We start from the raw sequence: 14,334 nt of genomic DNA on the forward strand, positions 1-14,334 counted from the left end.
AGGAGCGATTATGATAGAGGTAACCAAGTCTAGATTGAACTTTTATAAAGGCACAGGGCGAGACCCAGATGCAGACACGAGGCAGATGGTTCGTCCCTCTGATATTTATTATAATCCAAGGGGCATGCAAGAGAATGGTTGTGTACAGGCAAAATATCATAAACAAGGTCAGAGTCCAGGAGGTACAGAGTGGCAGACAGGCTCGAGGTTAAGGCAGGCAGTATTTTTTTTTGTTGCCTTTATTTAACTAGCCAAGTCATTTAAGAACAAATTCTTATTTTCAGTGACAGCCTAGGAACAGTGGGTTAACTTCCTTGTTCAGAGGCAGAATGACATATTTAGTACCTTGTCAGCTCGGGGATTTGAATTTGCAACCTTTGAGTTCCTAGCCCAAAGCTCAAACACTAGGCTACCCTGCCGCCCCAATGCCCAATGCAATATGGTCCGGCGGGCGGGTTCAGAGTCAAGGCAAACAAGGGTCAAAACTGGGAGGACGAGAAAAAGAGAGATAAGAAAAAGCAGGAGCACGGGAAAAACACGCTGGTTGACTTGACAAGACAAACTGGCAACACGGTTGACACCTGGAGGTTGGTGGAGACAATCACAAAGACAAAGATCAGATCAGCTTTGACATGTGCTGAGAGAAGGACAGTGCACCGTCTAGCCGTACTCCCAAGTGCTTGTATGAGGTGACGACCTCAAGCTCTAAACCCTCAGAGGTAGTAATAACACCAGTCGGAGGAGAGGTATTCTTCTTACCAAACCACATGACCTTTGTTTTGGAGGTGTTCAGAACAAGGTTAAGGGTTGAGAAAGCTTGTTGGACACTAAGAAAGCTTTGTTGTAGATTATTTAACACAACATCCGGGGAGGGGCCAGCTGAGTATAAGACTGTATCATCTGCATACAAATGGATGAGAGAGCTTCCTACTGCCTGAGCTATGTTGTTGATGTAAATCAAGAAGAGCGTGGGAGCTAGGATTAAGCCTTGGGGTCCTCCCTTGGTGACAGGCAGTGGCTGAGACAGCAGACTTTGACTTTATACACTGCACTCTTTGAGAGAGGCAGTTAGCAAACCAGGCCAAAGACCCCTCAGAGACACCAATAATCCTTAGCCAACCCACAATAATAGAATAGTCCACCGTATCAAAAGCTTTGGCGAAGTCAATAAAAATAGCAGCACTATATTGCATAGAATCAAGGGCAATGGTGACATCATTGAGGACCTTTAAGGTTGCAGTGACACATCCATAACCTGAGTGGAAATCAGATTGCATACCCGAGAGAATACTACAGACATCAAGAAAGCCAGTCAGTTGATTATTGACAAGTTTTTCCAACACTTTTGATAATCAGGGCAAATTAGAAATAAGCCTATGACAGTTAGGATCAGCTTGATCTCCAGCTTTAAATGAAGGACAAACCGCGGCTGCCTTCCAAGCAATAGGAACCTCCTCAGAGAGGAGAGACAGGTTAAAAAGGTCAGCGATGATAGGGGCAGCAACCTTAAAGAAGAAAGGGTCTAAACCATCTGACCCAGATGGTTTTTTGGGGTCAAGTTTAAGGAGCTCCTTTAGTGACTCAGTGACTGCCTGCAGGGAGAAACTTTGCAGCGGGGCAGAGGGAAAGAGGGAGAAGCATCGGGGATAGTCACATTAGAAGGAGTGGGAGATGTTGGACGGACAGGGAAATGTTGGACGGGCAAGGAGGTATGGCTGAGTCAAATAGGATTCCTGTACTTAATGAAGTGATTAATGAAGCTTCTTGTCAGTAACGACCACATCATCAATTGTGCCAGTTGTGCCGTGGCGGAGGTCTTTGTGGGCTATACTCAGCCTTGTCTCAGGATGGTAAGTTGGTGGTTGAAGATATCCCTCTAGTGGTGTGGGGGCTGTGCTTTGGCAAAGTGGGTGGGGTTATATCCTTCCTGTTTGGCCCTGTCCGGGGGTGTCCTCGGAGTGGGCCACAGTGTCTCCTGACCCCTCCTGTCTCAGCCTCCAGTATTTATGCTGCAGTAGTTTATGTGTCGGGGGGCTAGGGTCAGTTTGTTATATCTGGAGTACTTCTCCTGTCCTATTCGGTGTCCTGTGTGAATCTAAGTGTGCGTTCTCTAATTCTCTCCTTCTCTCTTTCTCTCTCTCGGAGGACCTGAGCCCTAGGACCATGCCCCAGGACTACCTGACATGATGACTCCTTGCTGTCCCCAGTCCACCTGGCTGTGCTGCTGCTCCAGTTTCAACTGTTCTGCCTTATTATTATTCGACCATGCTGATCATTTATGAACATTTGAACATCTTGGCCATGTTCTGTTATAATCTCCACCCGGCACAGCCAGAAGAGGACTGGCCATCCCACATATGCTCTCTCTAATTCTCTCTTTCTTTCTCTCTCTCGGAGGACCTGAGCCCTAGGACCATGCCCCAGGAATACCTGACATGATGACTCCTTGCTGTCCCCAGTCCACCTGACTGTGCTGCTGCTCCAGTTTCAACTATTCTGCCTTATTATTATTCGACCATGCTGGTCATTTATGAACATTTGAACATCTTGACCATGTTTTGTTATAATCTCCACCCGGCACAGCCAGAAGAGGACTGGCCACCCCACATAGCCTGGTTCCTCTCTAGGTTTCTTCCTAGGTTTTGGCCTTTCTAGGGAGTTTTTCCTAGCCACCGTGCTTCTACACCTGCATTGCTTGCTGTTTGGGGTTTTAGGCTGGGTTTCTGTACAGCACTTTGAGATATCAGCTGATGTACGAAGGGCTATATAAAATAAATTTTCTTAACCTGGGTTCTTAACCTGGGTTCGATCGAACCCCAGGGGTTCGGTGAGTCAGTCTCAGGGGTTCGGCGGAGGTCAAGACACACATCCGACTCATATGATTCGTGATGACACACCCCGCTTGGCCATCATTGACTGCAGGTGATCACACTACATCGCTTGGCCTATCTGTGCTTCAGGGAATTTGGTGCGCTCAGTAGTCAACTTGTGACTGTTGTGATGGTACGTCTTGTGATTTCTTTCTTAATATTTTAATCCCTTCATACTTACTATGTCGAGCAAAAAAAGAAAGTGGTCGGACGAATATGAAAAATATGGATTCACATGTATAACGTAACGTGATGGGAGTCAGCGTCCTAACTGCATGATTTGCAATGCCAAGTTGAGCAATTCTAGTGTAGCAACGGCAAAACGAAGAAAACACTTCCTTAAGCTGTATGGAGATGAAAAATACAAGAACACAACGCTCGCTGAATTCAAGGTGAAGAGAGCAAGATTCGATGAAAAGGCTGCCTGTTCTCGTCTTTGTACCCATCAACAAACCGATCCTCACAGCATCGTACGAAGTTGCTTACTTGATCGCAAAACAGGGCAAACCACACACCATTGGTGAAACACTCATAAAACCAGCTGTGTTGAAGATGGCGAATATCATGCTGGGAAAAGAGGCTGAAGTGAAGTTATCCCAAATTCCTCTTTCAAATGACACCATCAGCGACAGAATAGAGCAAATACATATTGGCTCAAGTAGTTGCAGATCTGATTTCAAGCCCGGCAAAATTCAGCCTTCAACTCGACGAGACCACAGATGTTTTCAATCTAAGCCAGCTTGCTGTATTCGTGCGCTATGTGAAAGACGACGTGATAAAGGAAGATTTTTTATTTTGTAAGCCTCTTACAACAACAACTAAGGCAGCCGATTTGAAGAAACTTGTGGATGACTTCTTCAAAGACAACAATCTTTCGTGGGATATGGTTTCTGCAGTTTGTTCGGACGGAGCTCCAGTCATGCTGGGAAGAAAGTCTGGTTTGGGTGCGCTAGTGAAAGCCGATGCACCACACATCATTGTTATGCATTGTATTCTGCACAGGCATGCGTTGGTAACAAAGACCTTGCCTCCAAAACTGGCAGAAGTATTAAAAATTGTAGTGGAATGCGTGAACTATGTGCGAACTAGTGCTCTGAGGCACCGCATCTTCAGTGAGCTGTGTAAAGAAATGGGCTCTGAATTCGAGGTAATTCTGTACCATTCTAACATTTGGTGGTTATCCCGCGGACAGGTGCTGAATTGTGTTTTTGCCGTGCGTGTGGAATTAGCCCTGTTTTTGCAAGAGCACCAACATTGTCATGCAGATTGCTTCAAAAATTCTGAGTTCATTCTCATTTTAGCGTACATGGCTGATATCTTCACAGCTCTCAATCATCTCAATCAAAAGATGCAGGGCGGTGGAGTCAACATCATTGAAGCAGAGGAAAACCTGAAGGCTTTTCAAAAAAAGCTACCGTTATGGAAACGACGAACAGAGAACGATAACTTCGCAAACTTTCCACTGCTGGACGACTGTGTAAGTAAGATCGAAGATGTATCTGGAATCGGAGACATTTCTGTACCCGCGGAACTGAAGCAAGCAATTGCCGCGCACTTAGATGAGCTTGCAAAGTCTCTCAACGGATACTTCCCTACAAGAGAGTCATATCCAGCATGGGTGAGACAGCCGTTCACGTTTAGTGTTGAGACAACAGATGTCAATGATGAATACCTCGATGAAATCATTGAAATTCAGCAGAGCCAGGTTCAACAGCAACTCTTCAGGACAACAACGCTTTCAACGTTTTGGTGTCAACAAATGGTAACGTACCCTGTTATTGCTAAGAAAGCTCTGGAGATTTTCATACCGTTTGTAACAACATATCTAAGCGAGCAATCCTTTTCGAGGATGCTGGACATAAAAACTAAGAAAAGGAACAGACTTTGTTGCGAAAATGACATGAGAGTGGCACTTGCCAAGGTGAAGCCGGGCATTTCTGAACTGGTCTCTGAAAGGCAACAGCAGAAGTCACACTGATTTGCAGTAAATATTCATTATTATGTTTTTGTTTTTGTGTGAAAATCCTGTTTTGATGATTTTGTTCTTTGAACACAGTGATGTTGATGCACGGTTCATGTTGTCCACCAGTAAAATATATACCTATGTTTTGAATTTGAAAAAATCACATTTTATTTTTCCAATTCAGAAGGGTTCGGTGAATACGCATATGAAACTGGTGGGGTTCAGTACCTCCAACAAGGTTAAGAACCACTGGGTTAGACCCACAGAGAGAGAACTGATCCTTAAAGTAACTAACTTTGGCCTTCCCGGATAGCCTGAGTGCACTTATTTCTCATTTGCCTGAACGATAGCCAGTCAGCCTGAATATGCGTATGCCGATTATTTTGCCAAATTCAACACTTGAGGTGGAGTAACTCTGCAAGATCACGGTTGAACCAGGGGCTGAACCTGTTTATTTTCATTTTCTTCATGTGGGTGTGTTTGTTAACAATACCACTGAAAATATCAAAGAATAAAGTCCAAGCGTCTTCGACAAAGGGGATCAAGCTGATTCTATACCATTTTACAGAGGCCAGTTCATGAAGGAAGACTTGCTCATTAATGTTTTTTAGCAAGCATCTATGACAAATCAGGACAGGTCATTTCACTGAGCAGCGATTACGAACACAAGCTGTAAAACAGTGATCACTAAGGTCATTACAGAAAACACCAGACTGACACTGATCAGGATTATTTGTGAGTCAACAAAGAGCTACAGTATTTGAAAGTTTAATACTTAAAACCAGCAAATCAAATTGTCTGGGGACAGACTTGGTGAAGACAACCAAGCACTGAGTGTGATCCTTGGTAAAGATTGCCACTCCCCCACCTTTGGAAGATCTGTCTTGCTGAAAAAGGTTATAACCAGGAAGGTTGTCAGTATTCAAAACACTCTTCCTTAACCACGTCTCAGTAATGACCATCACATCTGGATTGAAGCTGTGAACCCACACTTTCAATTTATCAATTTTTGGTAACAAGTTTCTAGTGTTACGTGCAGAAAACACATGATAAAATAACAACAAAACGTGACAAAGTGGTGCACATGCACTAACACAAAACAATATCCCACTGTCACGTTCTGACCATAGTTCTTTTGTGTTTTCCTTGTTTTAGTGTTGGTCAGGACGTGAGCTGGGTGGGCATTCTATGTTGTGTGTCTAGTTTGTCCGTTTCTATGTATGGCCTGATATGGTTCTCAATCAGAGGCAGGTGTTAGTCATTGTCTCTGATTGGGAACCATATTTAGGTAGCTTGTTTTGTGTTGGGGTTTGTGGGTGGTTGTCTTCTGTCTTTGTGTCTATGCACCAGATAGGACTGTTTGCACATTTGTTGTTTTGCAATTTGAAGTGTTCAGTTTGGATTATTATTAAATAAGATGAACACTAACCACGCTGCGCTTTGGTCTTCTCCTTCAACGGAAGAAAACCGTTACACCCACAAACACAGGTGGGAAAAACAACTACTTAAATATGATCCCCAATTAGAGACAACGATTACCAGCTGCCTCTAATTGGGAATCATACACAATCACCAACAAAGGAAAAATTTAACTAGAACCCCACATAGAAATATTAAACTAGACTACCCCCTAGTCACGCCCTGACCTACTCCACCATAGAGAAACAAGCGTTCTCTATGGTCAGGACGTGACAATTATACACGTCAGCTACCACCGAAGTGAAATCCCTGCAACACTTAACCAAGAGCTGCATTCAGATTTAGAATGGGTGACAAGTAATACAGTAGTCTTAAATATTTCAAAAACTAAAATCACTGTATTTGGGACAAATCATACACTAAACCTCAACTAAATCTTGTGATGAATAATATAGAAATGTAGCAAGTTGAGTGGACTAAATTACTTCATGTATCTCTGGATTGTAAACTGCCATGGTCAAAACATGTTGATGCAATGGTACCTAAGATGGGGAGAGGTCTGTCCGTAACGAAGTGCTGCTCTGCTTTCTTGAGAAGTCCCACAGGTCCTGGTTTTATGTCACCTGAACTGCTGCTCAGTTTTATGGTCAAGTCCCACAAAGAGGGACATACTGTAGGCAAATAACAGTAGGCCCAGAACAGAGCAGCATGGTTGGCCTTTAAATGTACATGGAGAGCTAACCTCAATTACATGCATGTCAATCTCTCCTGGCTCAAAGTAGAGGAAAGATTGACTGCACCACTAGTCTTTGTGAGAGGTATTGAGATGTTGAAAGCATAGAGATGTCTGTTTGAACAGCTAGCACACAGCTCAGACACCCATGCATGGGTCCTCAGATCCTCAAAAAGTTATACCGCTGCACCATCGAGAGCATCTTGATTGGTTGCATCACTGCCTGGTACGGCAACTGCTCGGCCTCCGACCGCAAGGCATTACAGAGGGTAGGGCGTACGGCCCAGTACATCTTCCAGAAGAAGAAGGCCCTAAAAATAGCTAATGACTCCACAGCCACACTAGTCATAGACTGTTCTCTCTGCTACCGCATGGCAAGCTTTATCTGAACCAATAACCCCTGTATATAGCCTTGCTACTGTTATGTTATTGTTGCTCCTTAATCATTTTTTTATTCTATTTTTGTCCTTTATTTATTTTCATTTTAGATTTTTAAATTCAGTTTCTTTTACTAAATACTTTAACACTTATTTTTCATAAAACTGCATTGTTGGTTAAAGGCTTGTAAGTAAGCATTTCACTGTAAAGGTTACACCTGTTGTATTCGGCGCATGTGACAAATAAACAAAATTTAAACATTTTTGATTTATCCTTGTGAAAGGGGAATTTGTTTCCCAGTGTCTGTTGGAAAGCAGACCGAACCAAGTTTTCCTCCAGGATTTAGCATGGGGTCAGCTCTATTCCATTTCTTTTTATCCTAAAAAAAACTCCTTAGTCCATACCCATAACATGATGCAGCTACCACCATGCTTGAAAATATGAAGAATGATTTGTTGTTGGATTTGCCCCCAAAAAGTTAATTTCTTTGCCACGTTTGTTACATTATTACATTACATTATTGCAAACAGGATGCATGTTTTAGAATGTACAGGCTTCCTTCTTTTCACTCTGTCAATTATGTTAGCATTGTGGAGTAACTACAATGTTTTTGATCCATCCTCAGGTGTGTCCTATCACCGGCATTACTCAGTAAAATCACCATTGGCTTCATGATGAAAGTTTTACGAGTTGGCAAGGGCACCTGTACTGTATCTTTGTTGTGACTGGGTGTAATGATACACAACACAACATTTAATTAACATCTCCACCATGCTCAAAGGGCTATTCAATGTCTTTCTTTTTTTAACCTATCTACCAAAAGGTGCAAACCATTGGAAAACCTTGCTGGTCTTCATGGTTAAATCTGTACTTCAAATTCACTGCTCGACTGAGGGACCTTACAGATAATTCTATGTGCATTGGTGGATAAAGTACCCATGTGTCATACTTGAGTAAAAGTAAAGATACCTTTTAATATAAAATGAGTTAATGTTAAAGAGTCAAAAGTTAATGTAATTGCTCAAATCTACTTAAGTATTAAAAGTATACATAATTTCCAATTACTTATATTAAGTAATTACTTATCCAATTACTTATACAAACCAGAGATGACGATTTCTTATTTTTTAAATGTACGTATAGCCAGGGGCACACTCCAACACGAAAGACATCATTTGTTCAGTGAGTCCACCAGACCAGACGCATTAGGGATGTCCAGGGATGTTCTCTTAATAAGTGTGTGAATTCGACCCTTTTTCTGTCCTGCTAAGTATTCAAAATGTAACGAGCACTTTTGGGTGTCAGGGAAAATGTATAGAGTAAATGTCACACCCTGGCCTTAGTATTTTGTGTTTTCTTTATTATTTTGGTCAGGCCATTGTGTGACATGGGTGATTATGTGTTTGTCTTGTCTAGGGGTTTTGTAGATTGATGGGGTGGTGTGTAGTATAGTATTCTAGGTAAGTCTATGGTTGCCTAGATTGGTTCTCAATTAGAGGCAGGTGTTTATCGTTGTCTCTGATTGGGAACCATATTTAGGCAGCCATGTTCGTGGGTGATTGTTCCTGTCTCTGTGTTTGTTGCACCAGATAGGGCTGTTTCGGTGGAGGGTAGTTCTACTAAGCTAATAAATGGAATTGTTATAAGATGGTCATACCATCGATCTTTAGCTATTTGAGTTAACATTTTAGGATCCCTTTAGGAAACCTTTTATTTTTGTTGGCACAAAACTACCTCCATACTTCCATTAATTTGTATGGGTTCACTAGAGTCCCGGGCCAAAGAGCAAATCATGTTCGCGAGAGTCTTATCTTTCCATAGAGTGGTCATATAAGTTTGTAGGCCAAACTTTTCGGACTCTAAAGACATTTTCTAAAGACATTATCATGAAAATACCTTTTTTTTGTTGTTTTTTTTGTGAAGTCTCATGGACAAACACCGATGTAGCTTGGGCACCTTCCTCCGCTAATGCAGGAGGTCGACATAGGCGGATGCGGTGCAGATATCTCTAGCTTAAACTGACAGATTTTTATAGGGATGTTTTTATTATGTTACTTAGATTAAGGCACGGGTGCGTCAATAGACTCTTAATGATTAGGCAGTACTTTAACGTATTGCTACTTAAGTACTTTACACAACTGTGTATATGTGGGGTACAGAGATGGGGTAGTCTTTTAAACATCATGTTAAAGACTATTATTCCACACAGATTGAGTCCATGCACAATTTATTATGTGACTTGTTCAGCACATTTTTTTACAACTGAACTTATTTAGGTATGCCCTAACAAACAGGTTAAATACTTAGACTAAAGACATTTCAGCTTTTCATTTTTTTATACATTTATAAACGTTTCTAAAAACATAATTCCACTTTAACATTATGGTAATTGTGTGTATATCAGTGCCACAAAATCTACATTTGTTCCATTTTAAATTCAGCTCGGGGATTCTATCCAGCAACCTTTCGGTTACTGGCCCAACACTCTAAACACTAGGCTACCTGCCGCCCCCGTAATCTAGCAGAAAAATGGTCAAGTAGCCATTTAATGGAGAGAGTGATGTGCCTTACCATCCAATGAAAGCACTACGTAAAATATCAATGAGCTGATCAATTCATTTATCTTTAATTCGTTATTTGACCTTTATTTATCCAGATGAATCATATGCTTCATTTCAGAAATGTATGCTGAAAGGTTTGTATGCTGCTCATAGAAGGTATGCCGACAGGCTGCTCAGCTCACATGTGCACATACTAGTACATAACTATATAATATTCTGTACAAAATTAAGAAAAGAAAACTAAGAACAGTACACTACATTGTAAAAAAATTATAGGCTGACTACCGCAAAACAAAGGCAATAGAATAAAATGAATAAGTATTAAATTGTTGACCTTACTGAAAAGTTGTGAAAAAGGCATTGCTACAGCGATGGATTACCAACTGTACCCACTCTCTGCCTGCATGCTGGCTCGCCACGCTACTCGATGGCTATGATACACTGACTAGGAGGTTACCAACTGTGCCAGCCTTACCCCCTCTACCCCTCAGCTCAGAGGGGAGTCCCCGCTGGCATGGCAGGGTGAAATACCTCCTGATTGATGGCACAGTTTCAGACCAGTCTGCCCGCGTGGTGCAGCAGCCCACTCCTTAAGTCCCAGGCCTCCATTTATACTGCTGCAGTCTTGGCATCGGTGCTCATCTCTTCTCACCCTCCTTCTTCCCCCAGCCAGCTAGCTCCTGGTGGGCACATCAATTATATGCACTGAACCTCCCCTCCTCAGTCTGTCTACTGTATATTGTCTCGAACTATCCCAATCTGTTCTCTTCTCTCTGTGTGTGTGTGTGTGTGTGTGTGTGTGTGTGTGTGTGTGTGTGTGTGTGTGTGTGTGTGAAAGACACACACACACAGAGAAGAACAGAGAAGACACACGCACACACACACGCGTAGAAAATAGTATGAATAAAGAAAAAACCTTGAATGAGTAGGTGTGTCCAAACTTTTGACTGGTACTGTAGATAATGTCTTAAGTTTAGCTAATTTTTATTCATTATTACAGGAAAATAAACTCACCACAAGATCATTATTTGCAAGTTAATGGTGAGCTAATTACAGAAAATAGCTTGCGGTTGTGAGTGTGACAAAATACAAGCTGGGTATTCTACCAGAGAATTTTCTAACTTGGATACTGTCTCGTTGTCCTAACGTTATATCTTAATTTGACTTTTGTTCAGGTCATGTTGATCTTCACTTTACCGTCTCTGGTAAAAATGCACTATATCAAATAAAATCACATGTACAGGATACAGAAGGTGTAAACGGTACAGTGAAATGGTTACTTGCATAGTGGAGTCTTTTGTTAAGACATGTAGCTAGCTAAACAATGAACCCTTATCCCAACTCATAAAGTTTCTACACTGCATTAATCTGCTGGTTGCTAAAGCTAACCAACTAGCTAGCTAATATTAGGCTACAACTAGCAATGCAAATGGCTTTGAGATACGAATAATATTACAAGCAGTTCGACACATACAACAACACAGAGTTACACATGGAGTAAAACAAACATACAGTCAATAATACAGTAGAAAAATAAGTCTATATACAATCACAACAAATAATCTGCTCAGACCCCAACCAAGGATCATCAAAAGTTGTGCTATAAATTCTCAGACAACCCAAAGATTTCTAGATGCCCTTCCAGACTCCTCCAAGGACGTCAGAGTACAAAAATCAGCAAACCACCTTACTGAGGAACTCAATTTAACCTTGCGCAATACCCTAGATGCAGTCGCACCCCTAAAAACAAAAAAACATTTGTCATAAGAAACTAGCTCCCTGTTATGCAGAAAATACCCGAGCTCTAAAACCAGCTTCCAGAAAATTGGAACGTAAATGGCGCTACACCAATCTGGAAGTCTTCCAACTATCTTGGAAAGACAGTACCGTGCAGTATCAAAGAGCCCTCACTGCTGCTCAATCATCCTATTTTTCCCACTTAATTGAGGAAAATAAGAACAATCCAACATGTATTTTTGATACTGTCGCAAAGCTAACTAAAAGGCAGCATTCCCCATGAGAGGATGGCTTTCACTTCAGCAGTGATAAATTCACAAACTTCTTTGACTAAAAGATCATGAGCATCAGAAATCAAATGACAGACTCCTCTTTAAATCTGCGTATTCCTCCAAAGCTCAGTTGTCCTTAGTCTGCACAATTCTGCCAGGACCTAGGATCAAGGGAGACACTGAAGCTGTTTATTCTTTCTTGTTTTTGGTGTTCATTTAATAAATGTATGATGTACGCCTACCACTCTGCACCTTGGTCCAATCCATCTTTCAACGATCGTAACAGAAGATCCCAGCACCAAAGAACCAAGCAGCGTGGCCAGGAGGAGCAGACATCCTGGGCCCGGGAGAGAAAGGAGGATCAACGGGGACTCCGAAGTTCACGACCACGACGGAAGCCCGAGAGGCAGCCCCAAAACAAATTTAGGAAGGGGTACACGGGTTGGTCGGCGAAGCCGAGGGGCGAGTCTAAGAGCGAAGAGGAATATTGGGAGAGGCTGAGCGAGGAGTATTGTGGGATAGTTGAGGGGAGTGATGAGGTAGAGTGGATGGTTTGGTGTCTGGAGCAAGACAGTCGCCGTGAGGAGCAATGTGTCTCCAGTGCGCATCCACAGCCCGAGGAGTTCTGTGCTAGCAGCTCGCACTTGCTGTGCAAAAGTGAGCATCCAGCCAGGACGCATTGTGCCGGCTCTACGCTCCAGACCTCCAGTACGCCTCCTCGGTCCAGGACATCCTGCGTCGGCTCTACGCAACAGCCAGTGCGCCTTCACAGCCCAGTGCGTCCTGTGCCAGCTCCCCTTACTTGCCGGGCTAAAGTGAGCATCTAGCCAGGACGGGTTGTGCCAGCTCTAAGCTCCAGGCCTCCAGTGATGATCCATGGCCCGAAGCCTCCAGTGATGATCCATGGCCCAGAGCCTCCAGAGACGTCCCATGGTCCGGAGTCTCCAGCGACGGTCTGCAGTCCAGAGTCTCCAGCGACGGTCTGAAGTCCAGAGCCTCCAGCAACTGTCGGCAGTCCAGAGCCTCCCGCGATGGTCGGCAGCCAAAAGCCTCCATCAAGTGTTGGCTATGGAGAAACTGGTGCAAATGCAATACAATTATTTTACTTGAAGCTATTCAAGACATTGCTTGCTGTTTTGCAGAGCAAAGCATTTAGGAACAGACTTTTCATTTACTTCATTCACCGGCTAGAATACCGCCATTTTAATTATGTCTGTTTGTACACAAGTCACTGTCAATCAGGTAATGCGGACATTTTACATGAAAAGTATCACTGTTTAAAAGGAAAGGATTGAATGAGTGAATCTTATTGACATTGCAAACTTGATCTGTGGGACAATGTTAGCGTTTCGTTTTCAGTGTCCATAAGTGACTGAATTCTGTGCAGTCTCTCTGCTGTGTGCGCTGTTGTACACCCACCTACTGTATAGAAAACCATACCACCACCACAGGGCTCCTTTCCATACCACCACCACAGGGCTCCTTTCTGTACTACCACCACAGGGCTCCTTTCCATACCACCACCACCACCACCACAGGGCTCCTATTCATACCACCACCATCACCACAGGGCTCCATTCCATATCACCACCACAAGGCTCCTTTCCATACCACCACCACCACATGGCTCCTTTCCATACCACCAGCACAGGGCTCCTTTCCATACCACCACCACCACAGGGCTCCTTTCCTTACCACCACCACAGGGCTCCTTTCCATAACACCACAGGGCTCCTTTCCATAACACCACAGGGCTCCTTTCCATACCACCACCACAGGGCTCCTTTCTGTACTACCACCACAGGGCTCCTTTCCATACCACCACCACCCCCACCACCACAGGGCTCCTTTCCATACCACCACCACAAGGCTCCTTTCCATACCACCACCACCACAGGGCTCCTTTCCATACCACCAGCACAGGGCTCCTTTCCATACCACCAGCACAGGGCTCCTTTCCATACCACCAGCACAGGGCTCCTTTCCATACCACCACCACCACAGGGCTCCTTTCCATACCACCACCACCACAGGGCTCCTTTCCATACCACCACCACCACAGGGCTCCTTCCTTACCACCACCACAGGGCTCCTTTCCATAACACCACAGGGCTTATTTCCATACCACCACCACCACCACAGGGCTCCTTTCCATACCACCACCACAGGGCTCCTTTCCACACCATCACCACAGTGCTCCTTTCCATACCACCACCACAGGGCTCCTTTCCATACCACCACCACAGGGCTCCTTTCCATACCACCACCACCACCACCACAGGGCTCCTTTCCATACCACCACCACCACCACAGGGCTCCTTTCCACACCATCACCACAGTGCTCCTTTCCACGCCACCACCACAGGGCTCCTTTCCACCACCACAGGGCTCCTTTCCATAT

At 43.7% G+C, this 14,334-nt stretch overlaps 1 pseudogene; it reads right to left on the minus strand.

The window, feature by feature from the left end:
- Positions 1-479: 479 nt before the first annotated feature.
- LOC110498721 overlaps positions 480-14,334 on the minus strand; it is a 31,353-nt pseudogene continuing 17,498 nt past the window's right edge.

This window comes from Oncorhynchus mykiss, chromosome 20 (assembly GCF_013265735.2).
Source record: "Oncorhynchus mykiss isolate Arlee chromosome 20, USDA_OmykA_1.1, whole genome shotgun sequence".
Lineage (NCBI taxonomy): Eukaryota > Metazoa > Chordata > Actinopteri > Salmoniformes > Salmonidae > Oncorhynchus > Oncorhynchus mykiss.